The following is a 24,964-nucleotide window of genomic DNA, read 5'->3' on the forward strand; positions in this document are numbered from 1 at the left end:
CCGATGGATGCGTGTCAGTTGCTATTGGGAAGACCATGAAAATTTGATCATAATGCAGTGCATGCCGGAAGATCAAACACATACACTTTCATGCATGATGGAAGGAGACACATGCTGAAACCGATGGCAGACAGTGCAATCACCCTAGAGGTGCAGATTCCAGAGAGGAAGGCGGACTGGAAATTGGAGACGAAACCGAGGACGGTTTTTCTTCAAGAAAGGGAGGATGATGTGAGCACTCTATCATCAAATTTTGATGTTACTCGAGGTAAAATTGTCGAAGAAGTGAACACCAATTTAATTTCCAAGTTAGATTACAATGTTGGTGCAGAACAGAAGAAGGCGAGCATCAATGACATTGTTGTCAGGAAGGTCGTTCATATGTCTAATCTACGACGAGGTAGAGATGGAAAGATACGCTTGATATGTGGACCTGGGTTTGCGGACATGGCGAAAGTAGACAACTTGAAACATAATCAGATATATCAACGTGTCATGCCTGTACAAGGATTATGGGAAAATAGAGCTAAAGGCGAATCACATCAAATATTGCCAAAAATGTTTGTCACGTATCAAGGAGATCACCGGACAATCAAGCAAAATCCAACGCCTGCCAAGGTTGTTCCAAACTTCCGTACACCTCCAGGAAATATCAGGATTGGCCGTTTCCTTTTAAAACTGCATGCATGCAGTTAATATTTGAGAGGATCTGCGTACAACTAATGCCTGAGAGGATCTTTTTTCGTAGTGGCCGTGAGCCTTTTAATTACCTTCTAGAGATAGAGATTAGCACTAATAGTTTTTTTCCTTCTACTAGTACGTAAGTACCTAGGAGTCCAGGTTGTGTGGCCCTTAGGCCATGTGCGTGCACCAGGCTAGATAAATGCCTTACGTCCATGTAATTGAGATCAGTTTTTGAGGTTTGTTTTCAGAGTTATGAAATATACAGAAAAACGTCCAAGTTGGGGACGACCATATCGTGTATATTATCTGTGATTTTCTCATCGAGGAAATTTACTAGCGATGGAGGGTTGATCATCACATCGACGCCTACGTGCTGATCCAAGGGGATCATTATTTTTTTTGTGTATTTTTGTACGCGGGTGAAAATTATTCTTGAAGGTTGCAAGGAGGAACAAGGGGACGAACTGTTGATCAAGCATCGCTGTGAAAGATCGGGCCATCTACACGCGCGAATTAGCATCTCGCTAGTCCGTGTCTCATCAGAAAGTATTGGGAACTCTAAGTCATTTTCGTTGGTGGGAAAAGTATGCCTCCCAAAATGTTTTTATCTCTCAATTTTTGCTATGAGCTCTGGCACCTCTACAAGTCCCTACTTCCCTCTGCGAAGGGTCTTTCTTTTACTTTATACATTTTTTATTTTGAATTTGAGTCTCCATCTTCTCTCATAAAGCACCAACTAAGGGGCACTATGATCGTATTTGAGCATTGGGTGTAGCTAATATTCGAGTGTGTTTCATGAATGGATCAATGGTTGAGCATAATGGGCTAGGGATAACTTGCTTTAGTGTTGATATTTTCGAAGACATGGTTGCTTGTTGATACGCTTTAGTATTAAAGTCGTCATGTCAGAACTAGACTATTGCTTTGAACCATATAAAAGTACAAATGTCCATGCTAAAAAGAAAAGAATATGTGATGAACATGTTAGGCAGCATTCCACATCAAAATTTCTATTTTTATCATTTACCACTCGAGGACGAGCAAGAATTAAGCTTAGGGATGCTGATACGTCTCCAACGTATCTATAATATCTGATTGTCCGTGTTGTTATATTATCATTCTTGGATGTTTTACAATCATTTTATAGTCATTTTATATCCTTTTGGGTGCTAACCTATTGACATAGTGCCTAGTGCCAGTTGTCTTCTGCTAGTTTTTTACATCGCAGGAAATCAACTCCAAATAGGGTCCAAACACAGCAAAACTTTTTATGGATTTTTTCTGGACCAGAAGACACCGTATGGGCCAAGAGGGGTGCTCCAAGGGGAGCACAACCCACCAGGGCATGCCTGGGGGCCCAGGCACGCCCAGGTGGCTTGTGCCCACCTCAGTGGCCTCCCGCACCGCCTCTTTGCTCTATAAATACCCCAGTATTCAAGAAACCATAGGAGAGTCGACGAAAATCAATTCCAGCCGCCGAAATTTCTAGAAACACCAGATCCAATATAGATACCATCTCGGAGGGGTTCATCATGTACATTGGTGCCTCTCAGATGATGCGCGAGTAGTTCTTTGTAGACCTATGGGTCCGTAGTTAGTATCTAGATGGCTTCCTCTCTCTCTCTCTCTCTCTTGATTCTCAATACAATGGTCTCTTGGAGATCCATATGATGTAAGTCTTTTTGCCGTGTGTTTGTTGGGATCTGATGAACTTTGAGTTTATGATCAGATCTATGTTTTTATCCATGAAAGTTATTTGAGTCTTCTTTGATCTCTTATATGCATGATTGATTATGGCCTCGTATTTCTTATCTGATATTTGGGTTTTGTTTGGCCACTTGATCTGTTTGTCTTGCAATGGGAAGAGGTGCTTTGTGATGGGTTCGATCTTACGGTGCTTGATCCCAGTGACAGAAGGGGAAACGACACATATCTATCATTACTATTAAGGATAACAAGATGGGGTCTATTTCTACATAAATAGGTCTTGTCTACATCATGTCATCGTTCTTATTGCATTACTCCGTTTTCCCATGAACTTAATACACTAGATGCATGCTGGATAGCGGTCGATGTGTGGAGTAATAGTAGTAGATGCAGGCTGGAGTCGGTCTACTAATCTTGGACGTGATGCCTATATAATGATCATTGCATGGATATCGTCATGATTATTTGAAGTTCTATCAATTTCCCAAGAGTAATTGTTTTCCCACTGTTTGCTATTTTTATCGAGAGAAGCCACTAGTGAAACCTACGCCCCTCAGGTCTCTTCTTTAATATATTTGCCTTCGTGATCTATTTTATTTGCTTTTATTTTCAGTTCTATTAAACCAAAAATACAAAAATACCTCGCTGCACTTTATTTTATTTGTGATCTATTTATCCTATCTATTATAATTTTATCACGTCTTCTCTCCAATTTCTGGCATCGTTACCCGAAAGGGATTGACAACCCCTTTAACACACCGGGTTGCGAGTATTTGTTATTTGTGTGCAGGGGCTATTTACGTTGTGTTGCTTGGTTCTCCTACTGGTTCGATAACCTTGTTCTCATCACTGAGGGAAATACCTACCGTCGGTGCTACATCATTCCTTCCTCCTTGAGGAAGTACCAACGTAGTTCAAGCAGGCATTAGGCATCTCCATAGCCCATTGATACGCCTAGTTGATGGGAGACTATCTCCTTCTATTTTGTCTTCTCCAGAACCACCATAGTCTATTCTACCTATAGTGCTATGTCCATGGCTCACGCTCATGTATTGTGTGAAAGTTGAAAAGGTTTGAGAACATAAAAAGAATGAAACAATTGCTTGGCTTGTCATCGGGGTTGTGCATAATTTGAATATTCTATGTGATGAAGAAGGAGCATAGCCAGACTATATGATTTTGTAGGGATAAGCTTTCTTTGGCCATGTTATTTTGAGAAGACATAATTGCATTGTTAGTATGCTTGAAGTATTATTGTTTTTACGTCAATATTAAACTTTTGTTTTGAATCTTATGGATCTGAACATTCATGCCACAATAAATAAAATTACATGGATAAATATGTTAGGTAGCATTCCACATCAAAAATTCTGTTTGTATCATTTAACCACTCGAGGACGAGCAGGAATTAAGCTCGGGGATGCTTGATATGTCTCCAACATATCTATAATTTTGGGTTGTTCCATGCTACTATATTATCTGCTTTGGATGTTTTATATGAATTAATATGCTATTTTATATTGTTTTTGGGACTAACCTATTAACCTAGATGTTGGGGAACGTACCATGCAATTTCAAAAAAAATTCCTGCGCTCACGCAAGATCTATCTAGGAGATGCATAGCAACGAGAGGGGGAAAGTGTGTCTACGTACCCCCGTAGACCAAAAGCGGAAGCATTTGACAACGCGTTGATGTAGTCAAACTTCTTCTCGTTCTGACCGATCAAGCACCGAACATACGACACCTTCGAGTTCTGCACACGTTCAGCTCGATGATGTCCCTTGAACTCTTGATCCAACAGAGTGTCGAGGAAGTAGATGAGTTCCGTCAGCACGACAGCATGGTGACGGTGATGGTGAAGTGATCGCGCAGGGCTTCGCCTAAGCACTACGAAGATATGACCGGAGGCGTAAATTGTGTAAGGGGGACACCGCACACGGCTAACAATTTTGGTGTGTACGTGTGAGGAGCCCCCTCCCCACATATATATAGGTGGGAGGGGAGGAGAGGCAGGCAGGGGTGTCCTAGGGCCGGTCGCCGCCCCCTAGGGGCCCTGCCTTGCCCTGCGCCCACCCTTTCCATGTATGCATGAAGCGGAAGGAAAAAGGGGGTGAGGGAAGGAAGTGGGAATCCTAATCCACACTTTCCTTGCCCTTTCCCCCTTTCCTTCTCCTCCTCCTATAGCTTTATAGGGCGCACCAGCCCATTGTGGGATGGTGTGTTCCTTCGCAAGGCCCATATGGCCTATAGGATTGCCGGGGGTACCCGAAACACCTTCCCGTGACCCGATAAGTACATGATACCCTCCGGAACACTTTTGGTGTCCTAATACTATGGTCCTATATATCAATCTATAACTCTTGACCATTTCGAGACTCCTCGTCATGTCCGTGATCTCATCCGGGACTCCGATCAACATTCGGTCACCAAATCATATAACTCATATAATACAAAATCGTCATTGAACGTTAAGCGTACGAACCTACGTGTTCGAGAACTATGTAGACATGACTGAGACACCTCTCCGGTCAATAACCAATAGAGGAACCTGGATGCTCATATTGGCTCCTACATATTCTATGAAGATCTTTTATCGATCGAACCATTATGACAACATATGTTATTCCCTTTGTCATCGTTACTTGCCCGAGATTCGATCGTCTGTATCTTCATACCTAGTTCATTCTCGTTATCGTCAAGTCTCTTTACTCGTTTCATAATACATCATCCTGCAACTAACTCATTAGTCACTTTGCTTGCAAGGCTTCTTATGATGTGTATTACTGAGAGGGCCCAGAGATACCTCTCTGATACTCGGAGTGACAAATACTAATCTCGATCTATGCCAACCCAACAAACACCTTCGGAGATACATGTAGAGCATCTTTATAATCACTCAGTTATGTTGTGATGTTTGATAGCACATAAGTCATTCCTCCGGTATCCGGGAGTTTTATAATCTCATAGTCGAAGGAGTATGTATTTGACATGAAGAAAGCAATAGCAATAAAATTGAACGGTCATAATGCTATGCTAACGAATGGGTCTTGTCCATCACATCATTCTCCTAATGATGTGATCAGGTTTATTAAATGACAATACATGTCTATGGTTAGGAAACTTAATCATCTTTGATCAACGAGCTAGTCTAGTAGAGGCTTACTAGGGACATGGTATTTTGTCTATGTATCCACACATGTATGAAGTTTCTGGTTAATAAATTCTAGCATGAATAATAAAAATTTATCATGAAATAAGGAAATATAAAATAACAACTTTATTATTGCCTCTAGGGCATATTTCCTTCAGTCTCCCACTTACACTAGAGTCAATAATCTAGTTCACATCGCCATGTGATTTAACACCTATAATTCACATTGTCATGTGACCAACACCCAAAGGGTTTACTAGAGTCAATAATCTAGTTCACATCGCTATATGATTAACACCCAAAGAGTACTATGGTGTGATCATGTTTTGCTTGTGAGAGAGGTTTAGTCAATGGGTCTGTAACATTCAGATCCGTGTGTATTTTGCAAATTTCTATGTCTACAATGCTCTACATGGTGCTACTCTAGCTAATTGCTCCCACTTTCATTACGTATCCAGACTGAGACTCAGAGTCATCTGGATTAGTGTTAAAGCTTGCATTGTCGTAACCCTTTATGACGAACCCTTTATCACCTCCATAACCGAAAAACATTTCCTTTGTCCTCTAAGGATAATTTTGACCAATGTCTAGTGATCTACTCCTGGATCACTATTGTACCCCCTTGCCAAACTCATTGGAAAGGCACACAACAGGTCTGGTACACAGCATGGCATACTTTGTAGAACCTATGACTAAGGCATAGGGAATGATTTTCATTATATCTCTACCTTCTGCCATGGTCGGACTTTGAGTCTTACTCAACTTCACACATTAAAATATTGACAAGAACCCTTTCTTTGACTTATTCTTTTTGAACATCTTCAAAACTTTGCCAAGGTATGTGCTTTGTGAAAGTCCTATTAAGCGTTCCGATTTATCCCTATAGATCTTGATGCCCAATATGTAAGCAGCTTCACCGAGGTCTTTCATTGAAAAATTCTTATTCAAATATCCTTTTATGCTATCCAGAAATTCTAATATCACTTCCAATCAACAATATGTCATCCACATATAATATCAGAAATGCTACAGAGCTCCCACTCACTTTCTTGTAAATACAGGCTTCACCATATGTCTGTATAAAACCATATGCTTTGATCACCTTATCAAAGCGTATATTCCAACTCCGAGATGTTCGCACCAGTCCATAGATGGATCGCTGGAGCTTGCACACTTTGTTAGCACCTTTAGGATTGACAAAACCTTCTGGTTGCATCATATACAACTCTTCTTTAATATCTATTAAAGAATGCAGTTTTTGACATCCATTTGCCAAATTTCATAATCATAAAATGTGGCAATTGCTAATATGACTCGGACAGACTTAAGCATCGCTACGGGTGAGAAAGTCTCATTGTAGTCAACTCTTTGAAATTTCTCGAAAACCTTTTGCGACAAGTCGAGCTTTGTAGATAGTGACATTACTATCAGTGTCAGTCTTCCTCTTGAAGATCCATTTATTCTCTATGGGTCGCGAATCATCGGGAAAATCCACCAAAATCCACACTTTGTTCTCATACATGGATCGTATCTCAGATTTCATGGCCTCAAGACATTTATCGGAATCTGGGCTCATCATAGCTTCTTCATAGCTCGTAGGTTCATCATGGTCAAGTAACATGACTTCTAGAACAGGATTATCGTACCACTCTAGTGCGGATCGTGCTCTAGTTGACCAACGAGGTTCTGCAGTAACTTGATCTGAAGTTTCATGATCATTATCATTAGCTTCCTCTCTAGTTGGTGTAGGCATCACAAGAACGGATTTCTCGGATGAGCTACTTTGCAAATTTAGAGAAGGTACAATTACCTCATCAAGTTCTACTTTCCTACCACTCACTTCTTTTGAGAGAAACTTCTTCTCTAGAAAGATTCTATTCTTGGCAACAAAGATCTTGTGTTCGGGTCTGTGGTAGAAGGTGTACTCAATTGTTTCCTTAGGGTATCCTATGAAGACACACTTCTCTGATTTGGGTTCGAGCTTATCAGGCTGAAGCCTTTTGACATAAGCATCGCATCCCCAAACTTTAAGAAACAACAGCTTAGGTTATTGGCAAACCACAGTTCATACGGTGTCGTCTCAACGGATATTTAACATGAATGTAGCTGTCTCTAATGCATAACCCCAAAATGATAGTCGTAACTCGGTAAGAGACATCATAGATTGCACCATATCTAATAAAGTATGGTTACGACGTCCGGACACACCATTACGCTATGGTGTTCCAGGTGGCGTGAGTTGTGAAACTATTCCACATTGTTTTAAATGAAGGCCGAATTCGTAACTCAAATATTCACCTCCATGATTAGATTGTACAAACTTTATTTTCTTGTTACGATGATTCTCCACTTAACTCTGAAATTCTTTGAACTTTTCAAATTTTTCAGACTTGTGTTCCATTAAGTAGATATACCCATATCTGCACAAATCATCTGTGAAGGTCAGAAAATAACGATACCCTCCACAAGCCTCAACACTCATCGGACCGCATACATCGGTATGTATTATTTCCAATAAGTCATTGCACTAGTAGAAAATAGTGCTTTGGTTCGGGCCTGGCCAGCCCATTAGTCCCGGTTCTTCATGAACCGGAACCCATGGGGGGCATTAGTCCCGATTCATGAGCCCAGGGGGCCGGCCGGGGCCTCGTGGGCATTGGTCCCGGTTCGTCTGGATCCATTTGTCCCGGTTCTAGGCATGAACCGGGACCAATGGTCCTCGCTCCTCGCCCACAACCATTGGTCCCGGTTCGTGGCTTGAACCGGGACAGATTGTCGGGCTTTAGTCCCGGTTTCTACCATGAACCGGGACAAATGAGTTGCCTATATATACCCCATCGCCACAGCAGAGCACTCCACAGTGCTCTGTTTTTTCTGGCCGGTGAGGGGATGGCATTTGGGTGCTCTAGCTCACCTCCTACGCACATGAGGTGTTCGATGAAATGTCCGAGCCACACTAGTTAATCTTTCTCCTCTCGAAACTCGATCTCTGAGCTCCATTTTCCCCGAGATTTGTCTAGGTTTAGCGGTCCATCACGTCCTGTCCCCATCTTCACCACCGTTGACCGCCCACGCCGATCTCATCGCCGGCACCACCGTGGTGAGCCTCTTGTTCTTATCTTCTTTCTGAAAGAAAAAAAATTCTTACTTCAGATAGATACTTGTCTAATTTTCTTACTTTTATTATTCCTTGTTATTATATAGTGCTATGGTTTTGGTATCCGCTCCCATCGTCCCTCGTCCTATCTATGATTCAGATGTGGTATATATTATCTTTTGATAACTATTTGGTTCATTTATTGTTTATGACAATTATGCCGACCAACGTGACATTGATTTTATTTATCTAGGACGTTGTTGAACCGGAAATTCCAACCGACCCTATTGTCGAGAGGTTAAATTTAGTTGAAGAAGAAAACAATTACTTGAAAGAAAAATAAAGAAAAATTGAGGAGGAGAAGATGATATTGGATTTGCATGTTGCGGATGTCGTCGATGATCACAAGATCAAGACGGATGCAATGCGGTTGAAGATTAAAAAGATTAGAATATATGTGATTCATACCGAGGCTTGGTATCATTATGCAGTTGGATCAGCTGTTACCTTGGTTGCGATTATGATCGCATTTGTTGTTGCATTGAAATGTTTTACATAATTTCAATGTATGGTTTAATTAGATGCTCTGGAGAGCTATATGTTGTTCAATGAGAACTATGTATGTACTTTGGTTTCAATGTGATGATGAACTTCTATTAGTTTGATCACTTATCCATTCATGAGAGGGTTGAAAATTGATGATGTGGCTTTGAATGGTGCATTTTGAACACAGAAAAACTATGAAGTTCAAATAAGTTCAAAAAAATGAAATCCCTTTGTAACAGACGAGTTTCCGTATGAAATCCTGATACTACGAAAGAGATTGTCCGTTTTGTACACGAAGTGCATCTAGTTTTTGCTGTAACCCTCTCTACTTTCTTGCACATGCTATGTGGGTGAAATGATGATACCATGCCAACTTTCAACCTTTTCAGAGTTCATTTCAAATGCTTTTCAATTTCATGGTCTTATAGCTCAAAATAATTAGTAAATGCATGAAAAATAACAAATGAAGTCAGAAAGGGTTGAAAATTGATGATGTGGCTTTGAATGGTGCATTTTGAACACAGAAAAACTACGGAGTTCAAATAAGTTCAAAAAAATGAAATACCTTTGTAATAGACGAGTTTCCGTATGAAACCCTGATACTTCGAAAGAGATTGTCCGTTTTGTACACGAAGTGCATCCAGTTTTTGTCGTAATCCTCTCTACTTTCTTGCACATTCTATGTGGGTGAAATGATGATACCATGCCAACTTTCAACCTTTTCAGAGTTCATTTCAAATGCTTTTCAATTTCATGGTCTTATAGCTCAAAATAATCAGTAAATGCATGAAAAATAACAAATGAAGTCAGAAAGGGTTGAAAATTGGTGATGTGGCTTTGAATGGTGCATTTTGAACACAGAAAAACTATGGATTTCAAATAAGTTCAAAAAAATGAAATTCCTTTGTAACAGATGAGTTTCCGTATGAAACCCTCATACTTCGAAACAGATTGTCCATTTTGTACACGAATTATCATAAAACAAAATAAATAAGTTATTTGAAACAAAATAATGTAAATTTTAATAAAATAAATAAGTAGAAACAAAATAAAATAAACTTTAATAACATAAGTAAAATTTATGAAACTAAAATTATCAAAGTATTTTATGTTCAAAACATCATAAGAAACCTCTAGTGTTAGTGAAACTAAAATTATATAAAATTGATGCAACTAAAATTATCAAAGTATTTTCTGTTCAAAATCATTAAAAGCAAAAAGAATTTTCATAAAGAACTTTTTTGTTAGAAACTTTAATAGCAAAAAGAATTATCATAAAATAAAATAAATAAGTAATTAGAAACAAAATAAAATAAAAAATAAGTATTTTGTTGTAAGTAGAAACAAAACAAAATAAATAAAGCAAAAAATAAAACAAAAAATCTGGGAATAATAAAAAAATTCCACCTACAGGGCCACCACAGCCTGAATACGACTAGAAACCCATCCAAGGGCCAGGATTCGGCCCCATAGAAGGCCTGGTAGGCCCACAGGCATAGCAGTGTTAGATTTGGCCCATAGGCCTGCAATTCAGAGGAGTTCGAAAGGGAAGAGGCAACCGAGCTTATAAACAGGTGTCGAACGCTCTCAACTAGCGAGGTGGGACTAAACTCCCACCACCACGCCACTGTGCAAGGCCTTTGGTCCCGGTTGGTAGCACCAACCGGGACTACAGGGGTGCTTTGGTCCCGGTTGGTGGCACCAACCAGTACCGATGCCCCCCTTTAGTCCCGGTTGGTGCCACCAACCAGGACCAAAGGCCTCTTGAGGGAGTCCTGGACTAGGGGGTGTCCGGATAGCCGAACTATCATCATTGGCCGGAATCCAAGACTATGAAGATACAAGATTGAAGACTCTATCCCGTGTCCGGATGGGACTTTCCTTGGCGTGGAAGGCAAGCTTGGCGATACGGATATGTAGATCTCCTACCATTGTAACCGACTCTGTGTAACCCTAGCCCTCTCCGCTGTCTATATAAACCGGAGGTTTTTAGTTTGTAGGACGAACAACAATCATACCATAGGCTAGCTTCTAGGGTTTAGCCTCCTTGATCTCGTGGTAGATCTACTCTTGTACTACCCATTCATCAATATTAATCAAGCAGGAGTAGGGTTTTACCTCCACCGAGAGGGCCCGAACCAGGGTAAAAACATCGTGTCCCTTGTCTCCTGTTACCATCCGCCTAGACGCACAGTTCGGGACCCCCTACCCGAGATCCGCCAGTTTTGACACCGACATTGGTGCTTTCATTGAGAGTTCCTCTGTGTCGTCGCCATCAGGAAGGATGCCTCGTCCCGACTTCAAAGACGGCACCGTTGCTAAAGGAGCTTTGGCCATCGGCCAAACTATCCGGTTAGGCGGTTTTCTTATGACCGCCTGTTCGGCCGCCGCGCCGACGATGACCTCTCGGGTCATCAAAAGAGATCTTCACGTCAACTCGGAACTCGCCGAGCAGCTAGATCCGATGGAGCTCTCTTCCTTAAACGAGCTCTTGGATCGCATCGCCGCCCTGGGAGTCGCGACAGACTACGACCAGATTGGGCCTAAAACCGATCTGAGAGAGATCAACTCTCCCCAGGCTACCCACCACATTGTTGTGGTGGAGGAGCAGCACGGCGACTCTTCTTCTACATTAAGGACAAGCTATGTCCGAATTCCCGACCCCTCCATGCCGGATTCCCGCGGAGGGACGGATGTCGATCAAGTCCTGAACCTAAAGTCAAGGCAACGGGATGGATTCGTTGGACAACATCCAACAACCCAAGCTTCCAAGTTCGGGAACTTTTCAGCCCTTGAGTCTTAGATTGGACGGGGTTCCAAATTTAATTCCACCCGCCCACCCAAACACAATCGATCTATCCCGAATCTGGCAAGATTCCTCCTGGTTATGGATAGGATAAAGGACTGCCGTGAGGAAGACGCAATCTCACTTTTCTACAATAATTGCACGGACAAGGGAATCATAAACGCCATAAGTCATCGTGAAATTATACGCTTCGCCGAGTTAGCGTCCATAGTACGAAAGTACTGTGCGATGGAGAGCGTCTGGAAAACTGAAACCAAATTTTGGGATAATCCTGCTCCGAATACAACCCTAGTCCGAAATAAAATGGTGCATCATAGCCAAGCACCCGGGTTAAATACCAAAAAGCAAAAAACCCCTAAAGGGCACGGAACCGTACTGGAAGGATGGCTCAGTGGACCCTGCAAAATTCATAGTACAGAGGGCGCCACTCCAACTCATACCCTTCGAGAATGTTGGATACTGCGGCAGGTGGCCAAAAGCGGCGAGGAGCTTCTAGCTCCAGAGAACCAGCCCAGCAGCACCAGTACGGTATTAACAGTGTTCGAGACTTTCGCATCAAATAATATGCGGAAACGAACACTCCGCAGCTTTGCTGAAGTCTACCAAGTAGCAACAATAAACCCATGGAGTGACAGGGCTATTACCTTTAATGCCAGTGACGAGCCTAAATTCCAAACAGCCCGACCACCAGCCGCATTGGTCCTCAGTCCAATAGTGGACGACGTTCGCCTTACTAAGGTACTCATGGATGGCGGCAGCGGATTAAACCTCATTTACGAGGAAACCCTTCAAAAAATGGAAATAGACTGGAGCCGCATTGAGCGAAGCAGCACAACCTTCAAAGGAATAATCCCTAGTCGGGAAGCATGCTGCACAGGAAAAATCACACTGGATGTGGTGTTCGGCTCGCCAGACAACTACAGGTCCGAGGAGGTCACATTCTAACTGGTCCCATTCAGCAGCGGATATCACGCTTTATTAGGGCGGGAGGCATTCACAATCTTTCAAGCTATACCCCATTATGGGTACATGAAGCTCAAAATGCCCGAGCCCAACGGAATCATCACCCTTACCAGTGATCCGGACATAGCACTCCGCGCCGAAAATAAGACAGCTGCACTAGCCCTAGAGGCACTATCAGAAGCCCTAGCGGCCGAAGAACTCACTGCGCTGCGCTCCACGGTGAACAGGGACGATGTGATACTCGATAAAAGATCTAAGTCCACCTCTTTTAAGCCAGCGGACGAAATAGTCAAATTCCAAGTCCATCCAATGGACCCTACAAAGACGGCCTCCATCGGGGCACAATTAAACCCTGATGTAGACGCCGCACTACGAGAATTCCTACGGGAAAACTGGGACATTTTTGCCTAGCACCCTTCAGACATGCCAGGAATCCCACGATGGCTGGCCGAGCACAGCCTAAATATCGTAAAAGGATTCAAGCCAGTCAAACAGGATCTTCGGCGATTTTCCGAACCCAAGAGACAGGCAATGGGAGAGGAGCTAGCCAAACTATTGGAAGCCGGATTCATCAGAGATATAAAACATCCGGACCGGCTAGCAAACCTGGTAATGGTACCAAAGAAGGACAAATCCTGGTGCCTGTGTGTCGATTTCAAAGACCTTAACAAGGCTTGCCCAAAGGATCCCTTCCCCCTTCCCCGCATCGATCAAATTATCGACGCTACCGCAGGGCACGATTCATTGTGCTTCCTCGACGCATACTCCGGCTACCATCAAATCAAGATGGCGGAGCCAGACCAAACCGCAACGGCATTCATTACTCCATACGGACCATTCTGCTTCAACACAATGCCTTTTGGGCTCAAAAACACCGGCGCAACATATCAGCGCATGATTCAGACATGTCTGGCAAACCAGATCGGTAAAACGGTGGAAGCATACGTAGACGATGTGGTCGTCAAATCCAGGCACATCAAAACTCTAGTAGACGACTTGAAGCTCACATTCGAAAATCTCCGAGCATATGACATTAAGCTCAACCCGGAAAAATGCATTTTTGGCGTACCAGCCGGAAAGCTCTTGGGCTTCATTGTATCCGGTAGAGGAATTGAAGCAAACCCAGCCAAGATCCGAGCTCTGTCACAATTGGATATCCCAAAAGACCTCAAGCAAATACAAAAATTGACTGGATGCGTGGTAGCTCTAAGCCACTTCATCTCCCTCTTAGGAGAAAAGGCATTACCCCTTTATCGCCTCCTCCGGCGCACCGAACACTTCGAGTGGACGGATGCCGCTACGGACGGACTCGAAGAAATCAAAGCCATAATGGCAACAAATCCGGTCCTGGGCGCGCCCAACTTGGGCGAACCAATGCTATTATATATCACGGCAACACATCAAGTTGTAAGCGCGGTGCTCGTCGTCGAACGAGAAACGGACGGACACAAGTTCCCTCTTCAAAAACCAGTGTACTACGTGTCCACTATCCTAACTCCATGCAAGTCCCGGTATCCACACTATAAAAAGATAGCGTACGCGGTGTTCATGGCATCCCGGAAGCTGCGACACTACTTTCAAGAGTGTTCGATAACAGTAGCTTCCGAAGTACCTCTTAACGACATTATAAACAACCGCGACGCAACTGGCCGGATTGCAAAATGGGCCATCGAGCTCCTCCCATTCGACATAACCTATAAACCACGGTGAGCTATCAAGTCACAAGTTTTGGTTGACTTCATCGCCGAATGGACTGAAGCCGAACTCCCTAAAGAGTACGGCGCATACTCCAATTGGATTATGCACTTCAACGGCTCCAAAATGTTGGCCGGCCTGGGGGCTGGCGTCGTCCTGACGTCCCCAACCGGAGACACAGTCATACGTACTCCAGATAATGTACACGGACTCCAACAACGCAGCCGAATACGAGGCCCTTCTACATGGCCTCCGGATGGCGGTCTCCATGGGCATTAAACACCTAGAGGTGCGCGGGGATTTGAACCTTGTGATATCCCAAATAAATGGAGACTTCGACGCCAAGGATCCGAAAATGGCAACTTACCGTAACACCGTGCTGAAAATGTCAGCTCGGTTTGAAGGGCTCAAATTTCACCATATAGCCCGGGATAATAATCAAGCGGCGGATGTATTGGCACGCATCGGCGCAAAGCGCGATGCCGTCCCTCCCAACATCTTCCTGGAACGGCTTTTCAAGCCATCCGTACTATGGGAAGGGGAGTCCGGAAACAACAATCCGGACCCTTCCGCACCGCCCGACACCGAACATTCTGACACAATCGGTGGATCTGCCAATGAAATAACATCTTTAGCCCACGAAATAATGGCAGTCATTGCCCCGTGGACCGAACCATTCCTAGCCTACTTAACTAGGCAGGAACTTCTCGAGGACCAAAATGAGGCCCGCTGCATAGTACGACAATCTAACGCCTATAAGGTCCATGAGGGAGAGCTTTACAAGAAAAGCACAACCGGAGTCCTTCAAAGGTGTATCTCCGAAGAGGAAGGGCGAAATCTTCTGGCTGAAATTCACGCCAGACTCGGTGGGCACCACGCCGCAGCCCGGGCCCTTGTAGGTAAGGCCTTCCGCACAGGATTTTATTGGCCGACGGCCCGGGCAGATGCTCAGGACTTAGTCCAACGATGCGTCGGTTGCCATCTCTTCGCTAATCAAAGCTACATGCCACCCACCGCCCTCAAAACTATACCCATCACCTGGCCGTTCGCGGTCTGGGGGCTTGACATGGTTGGACCCCTTAAAGGGGGAACCCACAAGAAAAAATACCTATTGGTCATGGTGGATAAATTCACCAAATGGATAGAGGCCAAGCCAGTTAAGACGGCCGAATCCGGACCCGTGATAGACTTCATATCAGGGGTAGTACACCGTTACGGCGTCCCCCATAGCATCATCACTGATAACGGCATGAACTTCACGGCCGACGAGGGTAAACTCTGGTGCAAAAACATGGGCATCAAGCTCGACTACGCTTCAGTCTATCACCCTCAAACTAACGGTCAAGTCGAGCGAGCAAATGGTCTAATCATGAGCGGCATCAAACCCAGACTAGTGCGGTCCCTCAAGGAATCTAACACACACTGGGTAGAGGAGCTCGACTCCGTACTCTAGGGGCTGTGAACCACGCCGAATCGCACTACCGGATTCACACCATTTTTTATGGTATACGGCACAGAGGCAGGTTTGCCCTGCGACATAATTCATGACTCACCTCACGTGCGCATGTACGAAGAAAGAGAAGCCGAGCTGGATCGGCAGGACAGTTTGGACACCTTGGAGGAGGAGCGCGATGTGGAAAAAGCTCGTTCCGCATTCTATCAACAGCAGGCTCGAAGATATCAAAGCAGAGAAGTAGGGGCTAAAACTTACAATGTTGGTGAACTAGTTCTACGCCTGTCGGACAAGAAAAAGGACAAACTCAAGCCCAAATGGGAAGGTCCCTTCATCATCGACCAAGTCTTGACCGGTGGAGCGTACCATCTGCGAGACGCATCGGATAACCGACTCGAGCCGAACCCATGGAACGCAGCCCGTCTCCGAAGATTCTACGCCTAGCGCTGGACTCTGAGTTCGTCTCCTTCCTCAGTCTACATTTTATAATTTTTCGCTGTCTTTTATTTCTCTCCTTCTTCCCCTTTCTTTTTTTTCTTTCTTCCCAAAGCCTTTTAAGGCTCCCCTGCGCATTGTTCGCACACACTTGATGTGTTACTCGCACTCATTATACCTGGGGGCTTCTTTAACAGAAGCTTATTTATACGGGCATTATACCCAACACATGTGTCACACTTCCGCATGTACCTTTTATTCACCATTATATGCATCGATATGACTTAAGTTTTGGCCAAGCTGGGTTGCCTAGCTCCTGTGCTTACCCCTACGTTCCCGATTGTTCGGCTAGGAGGTAAAGGGAGCACCTCTGCGATTGTTACTGCCGGGTCAGCCGGATGTGTACCTCAGACTGGGTGAAGCCGAAAGCTAGCGTTCTTAAGGGAATATTCGGTCGGTGAACTAAAAGATGATTTCTTACATATTTATTCATCTGCCCCCAGATGCTTTCCTGCTCTTTTCGCAGTCCGGACATGCATTTAGGGCATGCCTCCCAGGGAAAGGAACCCCTAACGGAACTATTCTCCCTAGAAGATGTTTCTTACTAACCATGTAATATAACATAACTAGTTGGGCACTTGTCTGATAAAGCACTAATGACCCCTACGCCTGGTCCCCATGCATGCCCCGGTTTTTTATATAACCGCGAGGACACACTCCAGACTATCGGGTCCCGAGGTTGAAGCGAAAAGGTCCGCAACGACAAACGATCTACAATCCAGCTAGAAGGCATTTTACATGTCATTTTAAATTACATAGTCAAATTGACTGACTGTATTCCTCTTCAATACCATCTAATAGGCTGTCTAGTTTACAGTCCCGCTGGGAATACTTTGCGGCCAACTCTACTTGGCCATACATTAAGCTCATAGGGATCTCCTTCCCATCAGGCCCCACAGGTCCGACCTCGGCCATGTGGTTTGGGTCAGCCTTTGTGTACCGCGTCTTCACCATGGCCCAGGCCTCCCTGGCGCCTTGACGGCAGGCTGATATCTTCCATAGATGGAAGTGCCGCCGTGCCCCCTGAAGCTTCTCTGCAAGCTCTCAAGACCTTCGGGTAGGGAGACGGACGGCCACAAGGCCTGGGCGACGCCGCTCATCACCTGCCGAACTCGTTCGTGCAGTTGCAGCAGCTCTGGAAGTAGGTCAACCATTGAACCGGGCATTTCCTCCGCAGGACGACCTGCGAGCATAACTACAGACATATTCCTGTTAATCGACTTCCTTGCCGAACTCTTCTTTTCAAAAGTTTGTTCAAGCACTTACTATAAATGCCGCGACGAAGACGCCTATTCTCCTTTACAGAGTCAGACAGCTGGGCCCGAACATCTTTCAGTTCCTCGCCCAGCTGGGTGTTGGCATCTTGGAGGTTATTTTTCTCCTGCCGCACCCTTGTAAGCACCTTCTCGCCGGCCTTTAGCTGGCGTAGTAGTTGCTGCCTGTCCGGATCTAGTCCGGCGCCATCTGCAATATTATTGTCAGACCTATACACACGCCGCACTTCACAAACTACTTATCTTCCGAAAGTATGCATTACCGGAGGGGGTCTCCATGGCTCCCCCCGTGGCGGCGAGTGCAGCCTCAAGTTGGGCCTTGCACTCTGGAAGCTCCTGGGACAGGAGGGTATTCTTCTTCGTAAGATCCTGCATAACAAATGATCCTTAAATCAGTTATTCTAACTATTTTAAGTCTCGGGGGCTACTGGCATATATAACTGTCAAAATTCCTCACCCGTATGTCTTTCACATACTGCTCCGTGCCTCTGGCTAGACCATCTTGAGCGGCACGGAGGTGCGCATCTCCCGAATTAAAGGCATTCAATGCCTCCGGGGAGAAACATGCATCAGGAAGAACTGTCCGGCGGCGCCTGTGATTCATGGCGCTCTCCACCTCAGATCTGGTGGCGGACAACCTGTCGGCATCCTCCGTTGGAGGAGCACCTGACGCGCACCTTGCGTTCGCCTCCCTCTCTGGACCTGGCGTTGGAGCCTGGCTGGCGGAGGCTTGATTGGCAAACTCCCCGGACACAGTCCGGCAAGCGCTCTTTTTCTTGAAAAATCACGAGCGTTAATATGCCTTCCAGGAATCTTTCCTTAAAACACGGCGGCGCGCCATACCGTTGCGGCCACGTCTCGATTCGCACCGCACTTCTTTTCCGCCTGCTGGGCCGAGCTGCCCCTTGTTGGCCAGCCACCACAGGCTCGGCTTCCCGCCTCAAAGGCACCTCCTGCGGAACACCATTAGTATACGGTGATCAGAGATAAGCACGGATCGACTTCGGTCACAGTTACCTTGGAAACTGGAGATGTTTCGGGGTAGTCGGCCGTAATGGCGACCAAAGCATTGTCGATGCTAAGCTAGTGGAACACCCCATCGATCAGCTCCACCTTTATATCCGGATCCTCTTTGGAGGCCGGATCGAGGGACCGTTCTGGATCCTTAGGTTGTGGAGCCGGGTTGTGTATGTCCTCTACGGCCCAGCGCAGTTCCTGCGTTGAAATCACAAAATAAGACACTTAACTTTGGGAATATGGATCGGATAGACAAGTGTCCGCTTACCTAGTTTCGAGGGTTGTTCATGGAAAATCCATTCAATGGACTGGCACGGAGGAAGTCCTCCTCCTCCCCTTTACATAGGCCAGACAAGACCTTCACTAAATTGGCAACCGATCCCGGCCCCTTGCGGCCATGACGGGTGGCATCGTCCTCCCCGTTGAAATCCCACATGGGGTGGCCCCTATAGTGGAGCGGTTGTACCCCTCGCATGATGCATGTGGCCATGACCCCAATCATGGTCAATCTGGAATGAGCCAATAATCTTATTCGGCCCATCAGGTACAGGACGTCCCTGTCATCCTCCCGTTGAGGGCTCCGTGGGCCCCAACTTAGGTGTTTCTTCATAGGAGCATTACTGAACTCCGGGAGGCCGATCCGAACTGGATCCGGTAGAGGGGCGTCTTCTATATAAAACCATTCCGAAGGCCAGTCTTCGGACGCCTTCTTCGGGGTTCCGGATAGATATCCGGTCCCGGCGATGCACCATAGTTCGGCTCCGCCCACTTGATATATCTACCCCTCATGAGAACGGGGTACGAGGCAGAATAATCTCTTCCACAGTGCAAAATGAGCCTCAACGCCCAGGAACGGCTCGCAAAGGGCCACGAAGCCCGTGATGTGCAGAATGGAGGCAGGCGTAAGGTGGTGCAGCTGGAAGCCGTAGAACTCCAGGAGCCCCCGGAGAAACGGATGTAAGGGAAACCCGAGTCATCTTATTAGATAAGAGACAAAGCATACCCGCTCTCCTTTGGAGGGATTGGGGACGCTCTCCGCCTGCTTTCCGCCCTTGTAGGTGGCGAGTCCGGCTCGAACCGGAACCATAAAAGCGGGGGGAAGATATCCCTCGGCTTGGAGCGCCACTAACTCACTATGCGGGACTGAGCATCTCCCCTAATCTCCTGGCTGAGGGCTGGGAGCGCGAGAGGAGGAGCCGCGTCGACTGTCCATGATGGAATGGATTATCGTCAAGGGCGCTCCGGTGAGTACTCGCGGAGGGAGGATGGTGTGATTCAGATCTAGATCCTCGTCTCCTTTTATAGGTGGCTCATTTGTGCAGCTAGGGGGGTAAGTGTAAAAATACCCTGGCTTTTCGCATTCGTTCGACACATGGAAGATGGCCATTATTGGGCGTACAAGCCAAGGGGTGCAGCATTTACGAGAAGCCAGACACTATTCAACATAGGATTTGGAGAAGAACCTGCCTTGCAATGCCGAAGACAATCAACACGCCGGATTCATCATCATTGAAGCATGGTTCGGGGGCTACTGAGGGAGTCCTGGACTAGGGGGTGTCCGGATAGCCGAACTATCATCATTGGCCGAACTCCAAGACTATGAAGATACAAGATTGAAGACTCTGTCCCATGTCCGGATGGGACTTTCCTTGGCGTGGAAGGCAAGCTTGGCGATACGGATATGTAGATCTCCTACCATTGTAACCGACTCTATGTAACCCTAGCCCTCTCCAGTGTCTATATAAACCGGAGGGTTTTAGTCCGTAGGACGAACAACAATCATACCATAGGCTAGCTTCTAGGGTTTAGCCTCCTTGATCTCGTGGTAGATCTACTCTTGTACTACCCATATCATCAATATTAATCAAGCAGGAGTATGGTTTTACCTCCACCAAGAGGGCCCGAACCTGGGTAAAAACATCATGTCCCTTGTCTCCTGTTACCATCCGCCTAGACGCAAAGTTCGGGACCCCCTACCCGAGATCCGCCGGTTTTGACACCAACACCTCTGCTTCCCGCCCTTTGGGCTGCTGAAAAGAGACCTTTGGTCCCGGTTGGTGATACCAACCGGTACTAAAGGGTGGCATTGGTACCGGTTGGTGCCACCAACCGGTACCAATGGCTTTACTATATAAGCCAGCACTTATGAAAATTTCGTCAGTTCTTCGATCCCTCCAACAACGCCGCCAGGCTGCCCGAGCTCGCCGTGCCTCTGTCACGCTCCCGACCACGCCACCATTGCCCCGCCCCGACCACGCCGCCGTCGCCCCTGCCCCCAACCATGCCGCGCGCCCTTGCCGTGCCTCTGTCGCACCCCCGACCCGCCCCGTCGATGTCGTTGCCGCCCTCTGCCCCATCGACGCCATCACCCCTGCCCCGACCACGCAGCCGTCGCCCCTACCCCGACCACGCCGCCATCGCCGCCCTCTACACCGACGTCGGCGCCGTGCCTGTGCCCCTGCCCCGACCACGCCGCACCTCTCCTTGGTCAGGCCGGCGCCGCCCCCCTGTCCTCTCCTCTGTTTTTTCACATATATATGATGTTGTTTCCAGATTATATGTATATGTGTGAGTATATGTATGTGTGTATATCTGATTATATGTCCTTTTTTAGATTTTTTGTTCATATATATCATGATTTGTTTTTTGCATTTTTCTAAAAATGTATATATGTATGTATGTTCTCTGTGCATATAAAAGTTAGATTTTTGGTACATTTGGGTACATTTTAGGTTAGTTTTATCTATATATGTTCTCTGATTTAGTACATTTTAGGTTAGTTTCATTTTTAGAAAAGTTTTATATATTTAGGAACAGAAGGAAGAGAAGGAAGAAGGAAGAAGAAGAAAAAGTTTTATATATGCAAAAGTTACATTTTCAGAAAAGTATTATATATCTAGCTAGGAAGATACGGAAGAAGAAGAAAAAGAAGGAGAGGAAAAAGGAAAATAAGAAGAGGAAGAAAGGAGAAGAAGAGGAGAGGAAGAAGAGGAGAAATAAATAAAAAGAGGAAAAAAGAACAAAAAGAAGAGGAGAAGAAGAAAGGAATAGAGGAGAAGAAGAAAAAATAGAAAATATTTTGTTCGATCTTCTCCTCTATTCCTTTCTTCTTCTCCTCTTTTTATTTCTTCTTCGTCTTCTTATTTTTTATTGGGCATGTCGTTGTCGAAATAACCCCCTCCGGATAACTTCGACATGAGGGGCGGTCGATATATATACCCCTGAAGCGACCACGATAACTTGGGAGCACCCTCCGGCCCTCTCGCTCGACCAAAACTCTCAAGGACACCCAAACCCTAGATAAAAACGATGTCAGTCTCCTACCCCCTCCCGCCGCACCCCTACCCGACAAACTCTCTCGAGGCCACCCAAATTTACCAAGTTAAAATAGCGTTGTTGTTGAGGCCACCCCAAACCCTTGAAGCGTTGCCAAGGTCACCCCAAACCCTTAAAGTGTTGCCGAGGCCACCCCAAACCCTAGAGAAGCGGTGTTGAGGCCACTAATTAATATGATTCCTTATTGTGATTAGCTAGCTAGTTCTACGTTTGCCACTAATATATCCATGTGTTATGTTTGAATAATAATTGCCATGTTGTAAACATTTGCAGAAACTATGTAGAACCCCCGAGACGAAGCAACAGAAGCGATGTTGGGGGACATAATCGCAAAAGGAAGTGATGTCGTCTTGTCGTATCTCAACGACACAGATGGTCTGGAAGGACAGGGTGAAGAAGAAGACTATGATTATGATGGCTCCGGTGACCCAATGCCAGTACAAGAAGGAGACCATGATGACGGCTCCGGTGACAGAACCGAGTCTGGCTAGGTATATATATTAGTTAAGCCTGTGCTGACTAGCTAATTGATGCATTCATTGTTTTCGTATTTACACATATTAACTAACTCTCGTATTTCTTCTTTTCTCTAGCCCTCTGGATCAAGCACAACTTCAGTAAAGAAATGAGGCCCGAAGAAAAAGTTGTGCTCGGATGAAAGGTTTGAGATCACAGCAATCGCGTGCGATGGCAAGCTGATTGAACCCATCCGGACAAAGGATGCATTTCGTGCTCAATGCGGGGTTCTTGTTAGGGACAAGATCCCGACCAGTATCCACCAATGGTTAAAGCCTAAGAATGAAGACCCTGAGGTGTCTTATATCTCCAATATGCGGAAAGATGATCTTTGGACAACGCTTAAGGCAAATTTCACCCTACCGCCAGATGAGGATCCGGAGAAGCCAGTTAAAGAGCAATTGATCAAGTCTCATGCTCTTAAGAAGATGGCAGGACTATTCAGGAGGTGGAAGAATGAGCTGAAAAAAGAGTTTGTCAACGAAGAAAAGACACCAGAATTCACCGGAAAGTATAAGAAGATCAGAGATCACTGGCCCGCATTTGTGGCCCACAAGACATCAGAAAAGAGTAAGAAGATGTCAGCGACAAACAAGAAAAATGCTACAAAGAAGAAGCATCACCATCGCACGGGGTCAGGTGGCTACCTCAAAGCCCGACCTTTGTGGGACAAGGCTGAGAAAGACCTGATTGCTAAAGGGGTCGAACCAGACACATTGAACTGGCCAGACCATTGCCGGACTTGGTTCTTCGGGGTTGGCAGAACCTTGGACCCTGTATCAGGGAAGTGCGTTTGGACGGAAGAGCAACTGCGAATACCCGTCACGAGGCTTCAGGAGTATATCGAGAAAGCGCAGAAAGGGACACTCGATCCAGACAGAGAGAAGGACGAGCTCACAATGGCCCTCGGGAATCCTGAATACCTTGGACGGACACGAGGCATGCCAAGCTCCGTTCCGTGGAAGGCTGGGTTTCCGAACGCAGGGGTTACAAATGCCAGGAGAGGAGGAAGAAAGTGGAGCATAGCCAACTGTAGGCGCTGCACGCAAGGGTACAAGGGCTAGAGGAACAAGAAGTAGATCGCAGTAAACGACCAGCCGAAGCTTCCCCTGAAGCTACCCCGCCATCTCAGTGGATAAGCAGCATGGCTTCCACCAAGCAGACTCAGCAGCTGGAGCCTGTCTTCACGGCTCCTGCTAGCTACCCCGTGTATGCTATCACGGAGTCTCAACATTGCCACCTTATGACGCAATGGATGACATTGAAAGTCAAGGCGGCTGTTGGCTCTGTTTTACCTACTGAACCTGGCAGAACCTACCACGGCCGGTCGATTCCAGAAGGATATTCTAGGGTGATGGTGGATCAAATAACGGACGGATTTGAGGACCTTGAGCTTGACCACCCTACGGGTGAAGGGGAGATTCGGCTGGGTTCTTCTCTGAAGACTCCATGCCTATGGCGGAAGGAGCTCATCAACCTTCAGAACTGGACGCCTCCGCCTCTTCCTCCTCCTCTGGCGAGTCAGGGCAGTTCACCTCCTCCGCCGCCTCCTCCTCCGGCGAGTGATCAGGGCACTCAGCCTCCTTTTCTGGCGCGTGGCGGCACTCTGCCTCCTTCTCCGCTTGCGCCAGCGCGCCCGAGCAGCCAGCCTCCTCCTTCTCCGCCTCGTCAACAAGGGCGGATCAAGAGACCCGCCACCGCTCTGGCTTCTCCCGCGCGTCGTAGTCCTTCTCCTCCGCCTCATAAGAAAGGAAAGACAGCCGCAGCCGCTCCATCTGCTCCGGTGTTTAGCAGTACAGCCAGAGCCGGGAGGCAATACAGATTCGGTCCTTCTCTGAAGACTCAAGAGAAGTTACCATACAAGAGGAGCCTGGAGGAAAACACGAAGATCATGCAAGCTGAAGTGAAGAACTTCTTTGAAGGGGTGAAAGCAAAGAAACATCCACCTCCGGAGGAGAAGATAGATCTGATAAAAGCAAAGCGTACTCTGGCTGCCCTGAAGAAACCACCAAAGTCTCTGGCAAAAGGCAACTATGAGCGCATTATTACAAAGTCATTTATCGAAGCGGAGCGGTCGGGAAGTACTATCAGTGGTCAAAGGTTAGCAGAACGACGAGCTGGGAAAAAAGTTGCCCAGCTCGGCGAACAAGCGAAGCAATCATTCACCCCGCTCCAGATGTCTAGCGATATCGTCGCTAATGATCTTGAAGATTACCTGCCCGA

This window comes from Triticum aestivum, chromosome 3B (assembly GCF_018294505.1).
Source record: "Triticum aestivum cultivar Chinese Spring chromosome 3B, IWGSC CS RefSeq v2.1, whole genome shotgun sequence".
In the NCBI taxonomy this organism is placed as follows: Eukaryota; Viridiplantae; Streptophyta; class Magnoliopsida; order Poales; family Poaceae; genus Triticum; species Triticum aestivum.